Here is a 14,572-nt window from a genome sequence, read left to right as displayed (position 1 = left end):
GCACTTCCCCAGGAAAAGCCAGCCCATTCCTGGGCAGTCCTAAGCAGCCGCAACAGTGAACGGGGTGCTAGAAGCCCTGGCAGGTGCGGGGGGCAGGGAAAAGGAAAAAAGCGGCGAGTGCCCCAATCCTTTTTTTGTTCCCCAGCAGCAGAGCCTTACCATGGCCAGGGAGCAAGCTGCCAGCAGGCTGCATGGCTCCTGAGGTGTTGAGGGCCCTAGTCCTTCCTTTTGTGTCAGCAGCACCCACCAGGGTTGCCCAGGGTGGGCTGCTAGCAGGTCAGATCCTGCCCCAATTTGAAGCCAACACCTGGTCCACTAGCAGCCCACCCAGGTGGCCCCAGAAGGTGCTGCCACCATGAAGGGAAGGTCCAGGGCCCCTCTCTGCTCAGGGCCTGATGGCAGCTCACCCCCTGGTCACAGGGAGGCTTCACAGGAAAAAGGATCAGGCCCCTCACCATAACAGAAGCTGCTAAATTGAAATGGTGGGTTTTTAATAATCACAATTAAAAACCCACTATTTCAATTTAGGGGAACTAAACCCCATCACACATGCAAGTGGCCTATAATTGCCCTTCAGGTATTTGAAGACTGTTATGAAATATCTCCTCAATCTTCTCTTGTTCAGAATAAGTAATGCTAATTCTTTCAGCTTTTCCACATAAGTCACATTCCCCAGGCCTCTAACACACTCTTCTTTCTCTAGGGGCCTCAACACTCCACCCCTTTGCTGAGGTGACTACTCTGCCCTGCTCAAGGGGGCCCACACTCCTCCCCTATGCTGGGGCCTCAGGGTATTATACCCAATGGGCTCAGGTGCCTCTCCATAGGTGTACCCAGCCCCACTACCACCAGGGTCTTCCATCCCCACAGGCTTAGTTGCTTCTGCCATAGGCATGCCTGGCCCTGCTGTCCTCCCATCTTAATGACTCACCAGATGATGGGGGCTGGAGTTATCAGGAGCCTCTACCCACCTTTCACTGGGGAGGCAAAAAGTCTTTCTGGGGGACTATCCTGCCATGGACAGCCCCACCAGACCACCCTTCCCTAGCAGGGTGCAGTTTTAGGTCTTACCCAGGATCAAGCAGGCCTACCTGCCCTGCTCTTATCTCTATTGGGCTATGTATTGTTCCTGGGCTGCTTTCACTCCTAGGCATTCTATGGCAGCCTCCTTCTACTGTCTGCTACCTTTATAGCAGTGTGCATGCTGACTAGCCCCTATTATCTGCCAGCTGTGATGTCCTCCCCCTCAAGAGGACCTTTGGCCTGTTTGAGGCCCTGGACCCACCTCTAGGTCACAGGGTGCCAAATGGCTCTCCATATCCCTGAGCTGTCCCTCATGGTGGGCTCAATCACCCTTTGGCCTTTCAGCCCTGGCCCCCTTACACTGACCAATTGAGCAAGCAGAGAGCTAACCTAACCTCTGCTGCCCTCTGTGGACCACATGGGTCCTGTTCTGGACCCCAGCATATGCATATGGCCATCTCCCTTTGGGCTTGCTTAGAGCCCTAAATATCTTAATAAAGCAGCAATTCTTTCAACTGGGCTCACCTGAGCCCTAGGCCTCACCCCTTCCATCTCTTATTAGGGGTTTCCTAGCCCCTATGCAGGTCCACAAGCTGTTATTCCATTTGCTAGGCTGGGCCTTTCTCTTACTAGGCCCTATCCTGCTTCCTGGGGCTTGGGACCCCACTGGGCCCATAGGAACCTCCTGCCATCCCCATAATTCTTCCCTTACCTGCATGGTGTTCTGTGAGCAGCAGTTCAGCCAGGTGTTGTTGCTCCCTTGGCTGCTTGGAGAAAACTCCTGCCACAGGCCTGAGAGCCAGGATCTAAAATGGCCACCTCATCAGGGCTGGCCTGCACCTGTTGGCTGCCTGTTCCCAGCCCTTAAAGTGACACAGCACCAAAGGTGCCCCATCATAGTCTCTCTCCCTATTTTTTGCTGCTGTTACACATCATAGAAAATTACTTAAAGTAGTACCTATAAGAGAACTTCTTTTTTGTTCTTTATAATTGCAAATTGCAAATAGTTCCTCTTCTAAAGAATTAACCTTCTAGCCAGGAAAGTTATGATCAACTGTGTCAATATTCAAGATGAAAAATGCCTCAGAAGTCTTAAGATCCTGTGAGTGAAAGGTACAGTTTTAAAGCTATATCTGGTATCTCTCATGGAATTGCATTAATCCTATTCTGTTTGAAGGAAAAAAAAAACCCACAATGCCCAGTTGCCTATGCCATTGCCACCATTGAAAACATAAGATCATCAAGAAACAAATATTATTAAAGCTGTAAAAAACTAAGTTTTTTAACTAAGGGATTTTTAACAATTAAAAAACTCTCAATTCCAAGGAAAAGAAAGCTTTCATTTTTGTTTCAGTTCCCACTCTTATTTTGTTCATTAGAGGTTGCTTCATGGAAGTTTAAAATAATAATAGAATTTTTATATAGGTTTTTTTTTACAACTGTTCTATCTAACTTGAGTCACATGAGGCCAACATATGTTGGCAGGTCTGTTGACAACTATGTGATTTAAACCATATTATTGAAGTACATTTAAAGCACATCTTAATCCGAAAGTGTTATATAGAACTGCTGTTTTCTTCCAATGAAAGTCTAAATTGGCAGAACATCAACAGTGTCTACCACCAAATGGTTAACCATGAAAACTAATCCTGTAAAAACAAAGTAATGCTGGATTTATAAGAGGAAAAGGTTTTGAAACTATTACAGCTGTATGAAACTGTCATCTAAGCAAATCTTGAAGAGGTTATAGGGCCTAACAAGATTTTAAAAGAAAAATTCAGACTGAACAAACAGCCAACACGTAGAGGGGGTTGATGGTAAATTAAACAATTCTCATCACCCCTTTCAAAACAGAGGTAAACAAAGCTAACAGAGAAACTCCTTTTCCACTGGAAACAGAAAACTGTAAGGGAATACACACACACACACACACACACACACACACACACACAGGTAAAATAAAAATATAGACTGAAATAGTCCTTCTGGTATGTATAGATATCACTCCTGAAGATCTAGCCAGGTTGTCTGACAATATCTTCTTGCAACAATATTTTATCTAAATTCCTGATTAGTTTTAGTGATGGGAAAACATTTTTGGTAGACTAATTCAAGTTGTGGGTGTTTTGTTTCTTTGTATTATAAAGATTTCTTGAGAAATGCAGTCACCTTTCATTTTTGCTCTTTGTTGTGTAAGGAGAATTGTTGCCATTTTCCTCCAACATTCATGACTTTACTGGAAATAAAAATATCAAAATCTTCAGGGAAATCATAATCAGGCAAAAGTATGATCCTAACTTAGTGCTTTTGGTAAAGCTCAGAAACACATGAATTTGTCAAATCTCTTCAAATGTTACGGATTTACGCTAAAAGGTTAAATGGAATCAGCAGGAAAACCTCAGAGCTCTTCACGTCTTAAAACAATGATGTACTGTTCCACCAAAAATTTCCAACAACTTTTGAATGCCAGCCTTTTATTGTGATGTCCTTCGTCCACTGATTTGAATGTCAAAGATTACACATTTAGAGATAAATCAAGTCAGAGATCACCTTACTCTTCTTGGACCCTGCATATTAGCTAAAGACTATAAGTGACTTTTGATTTCTCATTTGTCTATAAAGTGTTAGGTCTCCATCTGAGAGAGAAATTAGCAAATCTGTGCTACTCAGTATATGACTATTTATGTATTTTTAGGTCGAACGTGCCTTGAGATCTATAGAGGAAAAATGCCATAGAACGAATTGGTACTAATGATAAAGCTGCCAAACTTTTTAAAAGTTCTCCCACCTAAATTTGGAGAAAATCACCATCTAATTCATTCTGCCAATATCTGAAAAAACAGAGTTTATGCTAAGAATCTATGGTTACACCACATTAATCAATAACATTGTTACATAGAGATTAACTCACAAAATACAGAAAATATGTCTTTTTATTTTGAAAGCTTTAATTGTTAAGAGGATTGTCAAGTAATAGCCAGTACTAAAATATGCATAAAGAGTGTGGCTACTCATCATCTAAAATTCCAGTATGCTGTTCTTAGTAGTTTCTACTTATTTTCCCTGTACGGTCCCTGTATGGACCACACAAATGCCCCCACCTCAATAATGTCACTAAAATCTCCAGGGGTTGTCCCCAGTCTATGTTTAGAAAAAAATGCTCCAAAATAAGACTCCTTTTGTTCACACATTGTCCTCTTTTTGGTGTCCATTGTGGAAATGATGCATCATCAGCAAAATCTGTACCTGGAGCCAATGCAATGCAATGCAGTCGTGAGAGGTAATAGTTCAGCATTACAGCCAAAACAATGCTTTATTACTTTTGCTTATCTCAAATCCATAAAACAAACATGATAGGAAAGCTTAGATCCTAGTATATGTTGAATAACCATTAATGCAGTTAGCTAGTATATGACCCAATATACTACTGCTTACTGTAAAAATTATTCTGCGAGTTAAACAATATATTGTTTTCATGCTAATCAACTGCGCTGTAGCTAGCATTTCCTTACGTTGTAATTGATTTTTCCTTCGGATCAGAACTGGATTGCAAGTAAAATGCATTGCTATCTAACTTCCATACCATAGTTAACTTTTAGATCTGTAAATCACAAAATATAATGAGTCTTACTTCTTCTGAATACTTGAAATAGACTAATTTTAGAGGAAAATGTCAATGAAATATTTCCACTAAGAAAACACATACTTATTTCTATCACGATAGTTTTCCATAATAAACTGCAGCTCTTCAGAAGTTGAAAATTGAATGTGGCAAACAATCTGCCTTCAGTTATGTGGCTTTCTCTGAAGCTGCTATGGCAAGCCTCTGAGCAGCTGCACCGTGCTGCAACTCAGCGAGAAGGAAACTACTTTGCGTTTGAAAAATTGAAGTCTCTCAACCCAGTGAATGTCATACTTCCTTAAATACAAGTTCATCAATCACACTGCAGATTTTCTTCCAGAGATAAAGAAATGCTTGCAATTTAAGCAATTTTCTCCTCAGAACCTTGCAAAATAATTAAATAAGTAGGATTCCCCTGATAGCCACCTGCTGCTCTGTTGTTTAGGAGCAATTTGGATAAATAGCCATATATAAGCAGGACTTACTATGATACAGTAAGAAAAACACTTTATGCTCCATGACTATATATTTATTTATGTTCCTGCCCCGATTTTTATTTCTGAATTTAATGCCAGCATGGCCTGCCAGAAAAACTAATGACGTAATTCTGGGAAGATTGCTCTTCATCAAACCCCCTCCCACTTTGGGGGTGTTCCCCCATCTCCAGTCTTGTGCTCTGTCTCCAGTGTGGTTGAAGGCAACAGAGGGCACATGCAGCCCAGTTTTACTACCCCATTTCCAAGGCTGGTACATCTGAGCCACACATGGTGAGACAACGAGATGAACCTGCACATGCCTCTTGCTGTATCTCAAAGCAGTTTGAGGCACAGCAAGAGGCACGTTGGGAACAAAAAAAAGTTCCCCGTGCTGCATGTTTGCAGCACCAGCTCAAAATTTGATACCTGGATATCCAGGTATAAAAAAACCCCAAAACAAAATAAAAACAACAACAACAACAAAAATGCAGGAAAAAAAAAAGGCAGGGCATAGTCCAGGACCATGCCATGAAGCAACCAGAGGCTCAGATCCTCCAAAGAGACTCTCTGGTAGATGGCCAGAGTGTCTTTACACCTGCCCTTTGCCCCGATGCTGCAGAATTCCGCCTGCCCATGCAGGGCAAACAGTGATGCAAGCTACAGTGACCTGGAACCAGGCTCCATTCCAAGTAAGTAGGGGATGGGGTGGCTGGAGGAGGGGGTCTGTGAGCTTGCAGTAGAGCATGGGAGGGGAAGCTCAGGAAGGGAGGATCCCCTGTCCACCCCCTGCAGGGCCCAGATGCCACCCTGCATGTCCCACAGCTCACTGGCAGCAGCAGTGGCTATTAGGGCACTTGAGCCTCCTGACACAGCCCCCCACTCCCCACATGGCACGGGGCAGCGTGGTTTGGCCCCGACCACCTGGCAGCCAGTGCAGCCTGTGCCATATGGTGTGGACCCAGCCCTGCTCAACATGGTGCCACATGCTTTTGGGAAACTCTGGGCCACTTGGGCTGTCACCCAGGGCACTGTGCAACTCACAAGGACTGCCTGTCATGCTGGGCCAAGTCCTGCATGCATAGTCCCTGCCCAGACTGGTTCTATTCATGCGGGACCTGGCCTGACATGACAGGCAATCCCTGCGAGTGGCACAGGGCCCCAGGTGACAACCTGAGTGGCCTGGAGCTGCCCAAAGGCACACTGTGTCACACTGAGCCAGGCCAGGACCATGCAGTATGGCACAGGCAGCTGAGTGCCAGTCAGTGCTGCCCCATGCTATTTGGGGGGCTGTGCCAGGAGGCCCTAAGCACCCCGATGGCTGCTGCTGCTGCTGGTCATCTGTGGGCTTTGCGGGGGGGGGGGGGGAGGGGTGCAGTCCATGTTCTCTATGGGGGGTCTGTACCCTGTGAGGGGGCAGGGGACCCACCCCTCCTGAGCATCCCCCCCACACAGTCCCTCCCACACCCAGTCCCCCCACATCCCTCTACACCCACCCCCCTCCTGCAAAGCCTACATCCCCCCATTACACACCCATTGTGCCCAGCTGTCAGACAGGATGGCACCTGCTGGCAGGAGCTGTGGCTGCAAGGGCAGCTGTCCCTACATCCTAGTTAGTGAAGGGGTCAGGGGGAGCTCTAATCATTCTATGATAAGAAAACCAAAAGCAAACATCAAAACATAGACATGCATAGTTTAGAATTTATTTTATTATGATGATAGAGACACTGGTAGGCTTCCAAATGGCTTTAAAATTGTAAATATATCTATAAAACATTGCCCAACTGATCTCTCTATCAGAGATCGAGAAAGAGAGAGAGTAAGGGACATTCAGCTGAGGCTGCGTTGGGCAGTGCAGGGCTGGGAGCAGACCTGCGGCAAAATTTGGGCTGGCTGCAGCCTTCTCCCAGTGCCACCAGAGCCCGCTCCAAACCTAGCCCCCAGCAAGAAAAGCCCTGCAGAACACCAGCTCTGGCTCCACCCTGCAGCTGCAGCCTGCCCCATGTCACGCAGATCTGGGGTCATAAGATCCCCCTGCCCCCCCCCCCCCCCCGAGATGCAAGCAGGGGTGGGAGCTGCCCCCACCCCACAAGCTGCTTCTCCATCCTGCACCCCCACCCTCCTGCTCCGCCTGGGCAGTGCCTGCCACTGTCCCCTCCCTCACCATGGGGGGCATTGATCTTCCCCCCCCCACACACACACCCCTTCCACCACACCGGACTTACCATCTGATGTCAGCTGTATCAGATTGGTATTGGCTGATATCTTAAATATCAGCGTCAGCCCCCAAAATATATATTGGTGCACTCCTAATTTATATATGTAGTCTTTTGTTTTAATTGTGGAAGAACATGGATTTGGGTGAAGAGTGAATTTAGACTATTTTTATCAGAGATTTTGCAGTTTTAAAATAGGGAACACCAAGATTCCTGCTAAAGAGGCAAGTGGCAGGACCCAGGCGGAGGAGCCTGCTCAGGGCTGGCACCTGGGACCCAGCTGGAGGTGGCTGACCTCCTGGCCACTTGGGGCCAGGAGTACATACTTTAACAGTTCAAAGCAAGCCACCACACTGAGAACATTTTCAGGGCACTACCTGTCTAAATAGCAGGGCGGCAGCACACATGGCAGTAGTGCCACACAAAGGCCAACCGTGCAGCCACAGCCCACTGGCAGCTGTCCCAGAGGTACAGATGCCTCTGCTGTGGCCCTGCAGTCTCCCTCTGAGTCTGGCAGGTTCACAGTCTTTGGGCAACATGCTGTCACAGGTGGCAGCAGGTCATAGCCAGGCAGCAGCCCCCACTGCCAGACTGTTGCAGTGGGTAGAGGGTACAGGGAACTTTTGGTTAGGGCTGCTTCAGCAGTCCAGCTGGCACAAAGGGGCTAGTATCCCCAGATACCAATTGGCTGGGCCCCAGTAGCTCGTCTACTTGTCTCATTCAATTACCATGGGCCCTAAGGCTCACCCAGCTAACTGGTAGCCTCTACTGTATGGGAGTTAATCGATGAATGAAACAAAATTCTGGGGACAACAGAGGAAAAAACAGGATGGGAGTGTTGTGTGGACTAAGGGGTCAAAACATGAAAATGAGTGTTCCTGAGGGAGATACCAAGCAGAGCTCCCCAGGCTGTGCCCACCAGTCCTGAGAGATGTCTAAGGAGCCAGGGGACACCACTCAGTGAAACCACCCAGAAACATGTGCACACCAGTGAAAGGAAAATGGCCCAACAGTCCCTGGGCACCTTCCCAGCCAGAGCCTCCTTCCTGGTAATGTTCTGTGCCCTCTTGGCCAGGGCCAGGGCCAGGGCCAGGAGGAGATTGACTAGGAGGTCCCAGGACTTGATGGGGCTGCAGCTGGGGTGTCCAAAAATAAAAAAGGTGGGCTTGAAGTTCATCCAGAACCTCAGGAGGAGGTTCTGGAGGTGGAGGGGCTACAGCTTGGTGCACTCAGGCATTATGTGAGCCAGGGTCTCCCTCTCCCTGCAGAAGGGGCAGACTAGGATGTTTGTACAGCTTGCCACATACACAACTGTGGTAATGGCTCCATGGAGAAGCCACCTCCCAAAGTTCTTAGTGGCTTGTGGGATGAAGGTGGAATACAGGCTCAGCCACTGGGGTGCCCCAGCTATGCCCTCACCAAGCAGGTCCTGCCACTTGGTGTCTGGATGGAATGCAAGGGGAGCTTGGTGGATTGTGTGGTGCATGAGCATGGAGGTGGCAGCAATGGGAAGTGGAGAAGTGGATTGGTTTGGTGTCCTCCAGCTGGCTCTGGTGGTGGAGCAGGGAGTGCCATGAGGCCAGGCAAGGCACTGGCCTCACGACAAACTCTGGTAGACTGAAGGACACGTCAGGCTGTGGACCACCATCACGCAGGACCTGGTCAACGAAGGCAAAAGTATCAGGAGGTAGAGGCAGATTTCACCTCCTGGACTAGGCAGCAGGTAGAACGTGCCATAGGTAGACCCATGCACTGGGTCTGCCTATGACTCCTCCTACTCCTTTTAGAGGTAAACTTCTGCTGTTTTTAGAGGTAGCATAAAACAAATATTCTGTTCTGTGCCATCTCTTCTGATTGTGCAAAGCAAGGCCTTTAGCTAGATTTAAATTTCAAACTTCCAGAATACAATATAATTTCAAGTGTTCCAGCTCTGCTGTCTACCTCCTCTAGTGAGATTGAGTTGGAAGGGGAAAAAAAGCAAGACTGTGCAACAAAAAGATCTTATTTTAGGTCTGCCAAACTATAAAACAAAGCCCATAACAGTCACTGGAACAACCCCCGTTCAGCTGCATATGGGTCATTTTAGCCAAGATGCCTCTGAATTTAAGATGATCCCCCAATAATTATATTCTATATGTGGAAAAAATATAAATTTGTTAAAATTATTAACAAATATACCACATAGTAATGTTGCATGTCTACATGTGCGCCCCTATTAGACTGTGGTAGCAGCTCCAGCCAAGGCTCTGGGGCCTGGCCAGACCTGCCACCACTGCACCAGCAGTTATGGGGCTGGGTTCACACTGGAGCAAACACATGCTCTGTGACCTGGGCTGAAGTTGGGCCGGATCCATGGCAGAGCCAGAGCAAGGTTAAGGAGACAGGGGGGAGCAGGTAGAGGTGGCAAAAGGGAGGCAGCAGCTGTGGCTTCTGCCCTGCTTCTGAGTCATTGCCACTCCCCCTGCCACCTGGTACTCAAATCCAAAATCAGTGGCTTGCCCCCACCATGTTAAATGGGGTCGTAAATTGTCTTGGATTTGAGTAAACAAGTAGTTGGGCAAAACATTCTTCAAAATCAGAACATGGCCAGAATGGGCTGGTACTTATGATTCATCTGAACCTGTCGTGTGTTACTAAAAATTAGTGTTCATGTGAAATATGTCAAGGTACTCATTAGAAGTTAAGCAACTTTTTGGTTTTGTTGAATCTACTGATGGCACCTAATACATCATTTTATTTTCATATTCCAAATATCTTCAGTGCTAGGTATCATCGCAGCACTCTTATCCACGCTGGTGGTTGGAGTCATTTTATTTTGGAATTCCCTAGTTCAAATATAACAGTTAGTTATATAATAGCTTTTATCTGGAAAAACAGAAGGTGGGAGACGGGGGGAGGGGGGACGTTTACAATTCTACACAGCAGTTCTACAGAGCAAGAAGAGTCAGAAACCATGTTGTGGAGTCTGTAGGTTGAAGCTAAGGAGAGGTAAACATACTACTTTTCTTATTCTAATACAGCTCCTTGTTAGTCTTAGACAAAAGAACTTTCCATTATTTTTCCATCATTACCACAGGATAGACAGCCCAACATCTTAGTATGTTATGATACTTCACATTTTCTATTAATAAAAAAGGATATGGTATGCTTCAATGAATGGTACTCGTAATGTACACACCAAGCTCAGTTAGGGAAATAAAAAGTGGCTCCCCCTCCCCCGCAAACACTGCTCAATTTTAAGTAAAAATGACTATTTTGAGACAAGAGAGAAGAATATTTCTTTGTTCTTAATGTACAGAATGCAACAGACACATGAGCATCTTTTCCACCATGTGCCCAACATATAATCCCTATAGTTCATATTCTCAGTAAGAGTAGATTTTATCTTCTCTTTTCAGTAATGAACAAATTAGAAATATATTCATAGAACAGTGAGGCTTGACTGATTGTCACAATGGTTTGGCAGATAGAGTTATGTCTAAGGCTGGTGGAAAATAAATAATTAAATACACAGAATCAAGAAACCAAAATTCCATTTATTTTCACCCCAAATCCTCCAATCCCCTGCATCACTGATAACATTTGAGTAACACACTGTAACTCATTGGCTACATCTACACAAGATGCTAACTTCGCAGTAGCTCATTACTACTGTGCAGTAGCATTGTGTGGTACAAACCATGATGCGATGCTACTGCACAGTAGTAATGAGCTACTGCACAGTCAGCATCACCAGGAAGCCATGCAGGGACACTACGGTGCAGTAACACTGGTTACTGTGCAGTCATTTAGTACTTGGGTATGCAAGTACAAATGACTGCACAGTAACAATTGCATAGGCAGTATCTCATGTAGACATGGCCAGTGTGGTCAAATACTTTGGTAAACATGTAAGATTCTCATCAGCTTATATATAAATAAGACTTTTTTTTTCCAAGTGAAATAAGTGGCGAAGTTAAAAAAAAATCTATCAGGAGATGAAACTACTTGCTAATCTGAAGTAGAGAAAATGTGACAATCTGTTGAAAAGGGACCAATTTACAGTCATAGTAACCAGCCCACATCAAACCAATAGAAAGACATGCTGAGAATCATGTAACATAAAAAGGCAACCTTCCACTAGAAAAGGCTATGGACCAAAACTGTTACAAAGATAATGTTCTTCCCTAAACCCCCATTTTTTTCAGGAAGTATTTAATATCTTTAGCCTTTATCCTGGAATCAAGTGCAGTATTTTCAGTCCCTTTGGTAGTATGCAGAGCTGGATAGATTGCATTAGGCCTTGCACAGGCTCAGGGGGATCCCTGCTATTGTGCTAGATTATAGAATCAAGACCTCAGAAAGGAAGAAGAAAAACTTTACATTTCAGAACCTTCCCTTATTATCTGATGCTGTCACAATACACAACTAACAAAAAATGTATATATATATTTTTATCTCTCTTTGTGCATGTTCTGCATTCCCCCTCTAATTAAGTCTGCACAAATGCCAACAACATAGTTCATAAGTCAGGTAAGTTTGCCTTCAGAGTGAGTCATTTCTGGGCTACAGTGGGACATTACCAACAAACTCAATGATCAGGGCTTTGGTAACTATAATAACAGACTTAATACCTAACAACACATAAGTACAGTTCCTGTCATTTAAGAAAACACCTCATATTTGAAATAAAACATATTTCTGAAGAATAAGTTTAATCAATCATATTTCCAGTTCCCCTTGAGTAAAAGAGATACTTTTTTTACTAAAAATACATTTCATAAAATCTATGTACAAATAATCATTGGTATCCACTCCCAGAAATTATTCTTCATACTATTTCTCTTCCCCTTTAGGGTGAAATCATACATTGCATTTAGACCACCTTAACAATACTTAAACTTGAATGACTGAACATTAGGCTCGTTAACAAGTGCTAAGTGCCCTCTAGGCATCTAAGATTGACACCACTCCAGGAGAGGATTAAACATAGTTAAACTATGTTAACTAGCTCAAGTTAACTTAACTTCCAAGAGTTCACCCGATATCAAACCACTGATTTGTGGTCCTCCAGTATCTCAGGAGACAGTACTCCCAGTTGGATTAGCTATTACCTAGGAGCTGAGAGTGGTGGCTAGATCTGTATGCATGGAAGCAGCACAGGTAGAGAGCTTGGAAGCAGGCAGGGAGGGGGAAAACCTCTCTCTCTCCCCCGCCCCCACAACTGCTGCTGCCACCATTGCTCTAGCAGCCCCTAGTGCAAGGGCAGGCAAAATATAGCCCATGGGCCAGATCCAGCCCACCAAGCCATTCTATCCATCCCATAGGGCTCCAACCCATACATACATACATACATCTTGGCATGGGAACTCTGCAGGGGCATGTTCTTCGCCTGCTGGCTGGTGATGCAGTGAGTGCCACCTCCAGCTCTGAGAGCATTCAGGAACCAGAAGCCAAAAGGAAATAGGTGCAGACAAAGTGAGGAGGGTGGCACTCACTCCATTTGTACCTGGAGCTTGGGGAACCCCAGCAGCAGAAGGTTCACCTTGAGGAGCACTAGCTACTCTGCCAAACCAGGACCCAAAGAGGTGCAGTGAGGTGTCACAACATCCCCAGTAATGCTGAACACCCACTTGCTTGGAATACTGGTTGGTGGACTGGACAGGACAGGACAGGTGTTCCCAGATCCTGCCACATCTGAAGTGCCTTCTGGGGAAGGAGACCTGGCTCTAAGGGAAACTTGAGGGATCTGGAGCACAGATGCAGATGTTTCCCCTTCCTTCTCCAGGATTTTCCTTGCTATGGCACTCAGATCCAGATCCAGCTCTTCCTCTAGCACTGGAAGCCTCAGGCTGGGAATTGAAATTGGGGTGGAGGACACTGTAATGCTGGTGCTGCTTGTTGTTGACATGGTGAGTTGGAGTTGATGTTATTATGGCAGGTGTTATTGGAGGGGATGCAGACACTGCTCCCATCTCCTTATGCCACTAGCAGCAGAAGCAAAATAGCTGCTACTTGTTGGGAAGAGGCTGCTAAGTTTGTTGGGGGGTGGGGGGTGGGAATGGGGCCACTTAGAGCTCTCCATCTGCCCTGTCTTCCACCCCAGGCAGAAGAGCAGTCACCTGCCTTTCCAGCACACTTCATGTTTGGTGTGCTGGAAAATCTGTGTGTGTTTCTGTAATGTAATGTATGTATTTACGGAATATATAAATATATGTTCTGTAATACATGTTGTGCTTTCCTGTACAGTCAATGCAGACTGTCAGGGAAAACACAGATTTTTTTTTTTTTTTAATGTGGAGATAGAATTACAAAGAATAAAAAGAACAAAAAGAGGATTTTTGGGGAGGAATAAATTGAAAGGAATGGATTTAGGAAAGGGTATTAGGGTATTTTGGAAACGATTGGATCCCACTTGCTAGGAACAGACTAGCAAGTAGGAAGTAAGAGTCTTCCTGATGCTGCTGGAGGACACAGCTCAGTATGCTGACAAAGGTACAGCTGAGAAAGCTCATTTCAAACACTGCTTTTTTGCTCCTTCTTCATCCCTCCCCCAACGCACTGGGATTGGAAGGGACGTCAGGGAAGGATCACAGTCACTGGCCAGCTACACATGACAGTATCAGAGCAGTCCTCAGTCCTTCCACCCTGTTCCCCTCCCTCTCCTTAGTTCGTATTTCCCTGCAAGCCCAGCTTTGAAACTCTTTGAAATTTTCAACGTTTCGAGTGCACTCGTTTCATTGCAGAGCTGTTTTGAAGTCTTTTATTTTGTTTCGATTTCAGTGTTTTGAGCTCATAATGTGTTGAAGCACCGTCAAAATGAAACATATGTCGAAATTTTGCACATCCCTAAGGGATACAAGCCTGGTATTTGTTGGCCTCTGCTAGGTATTAGCCGCAGTCTCACTAGAGCAGAGGCACTGCTTTGTCAAAGTTGCAAACAGTGAGTAGCCCTAGCTCACTTCCTCCAGGTATGGTTAGGAGGATAGCAAGATTATAGCTCCCTCCTTCCGCACAAAAATCTATTCTGGAGTTTATGGTAAATTTGCTGCATAATAAAGAAGCAGACATGGCCACATGGGATATTATTGTAGAACCTGATCACTATGCAGCAAGGTGAGCTAATTTGCACTGAGCAAACCAGCGCCCCAAGATAAAATTGGGGAAGGGGAATTAGGAGCAACCAGCAAAGCCCAGAAGCATGGGAAATACCCATGGTAGGAAATAGACATAGCTATGCTTAGATCATCCCCAGCTAG

Source organism: Alligator mississippiensis, chromosome 5 (genome assembly GCF_030867095.1).
Source record: "Alligator mississippiensis isolate rAllMis1 chromosome 5, rAllMis1, whole genome shotgun sequence".
Classification (NCBI taxonomy): Eukaryota; Metazoa; Chordata; order Crocodylia; family Alligatoridae; genus Alligator; species Alligator mississippiensis.
This window is presented reverse-complemented; position numbering follows the sequence as displayed.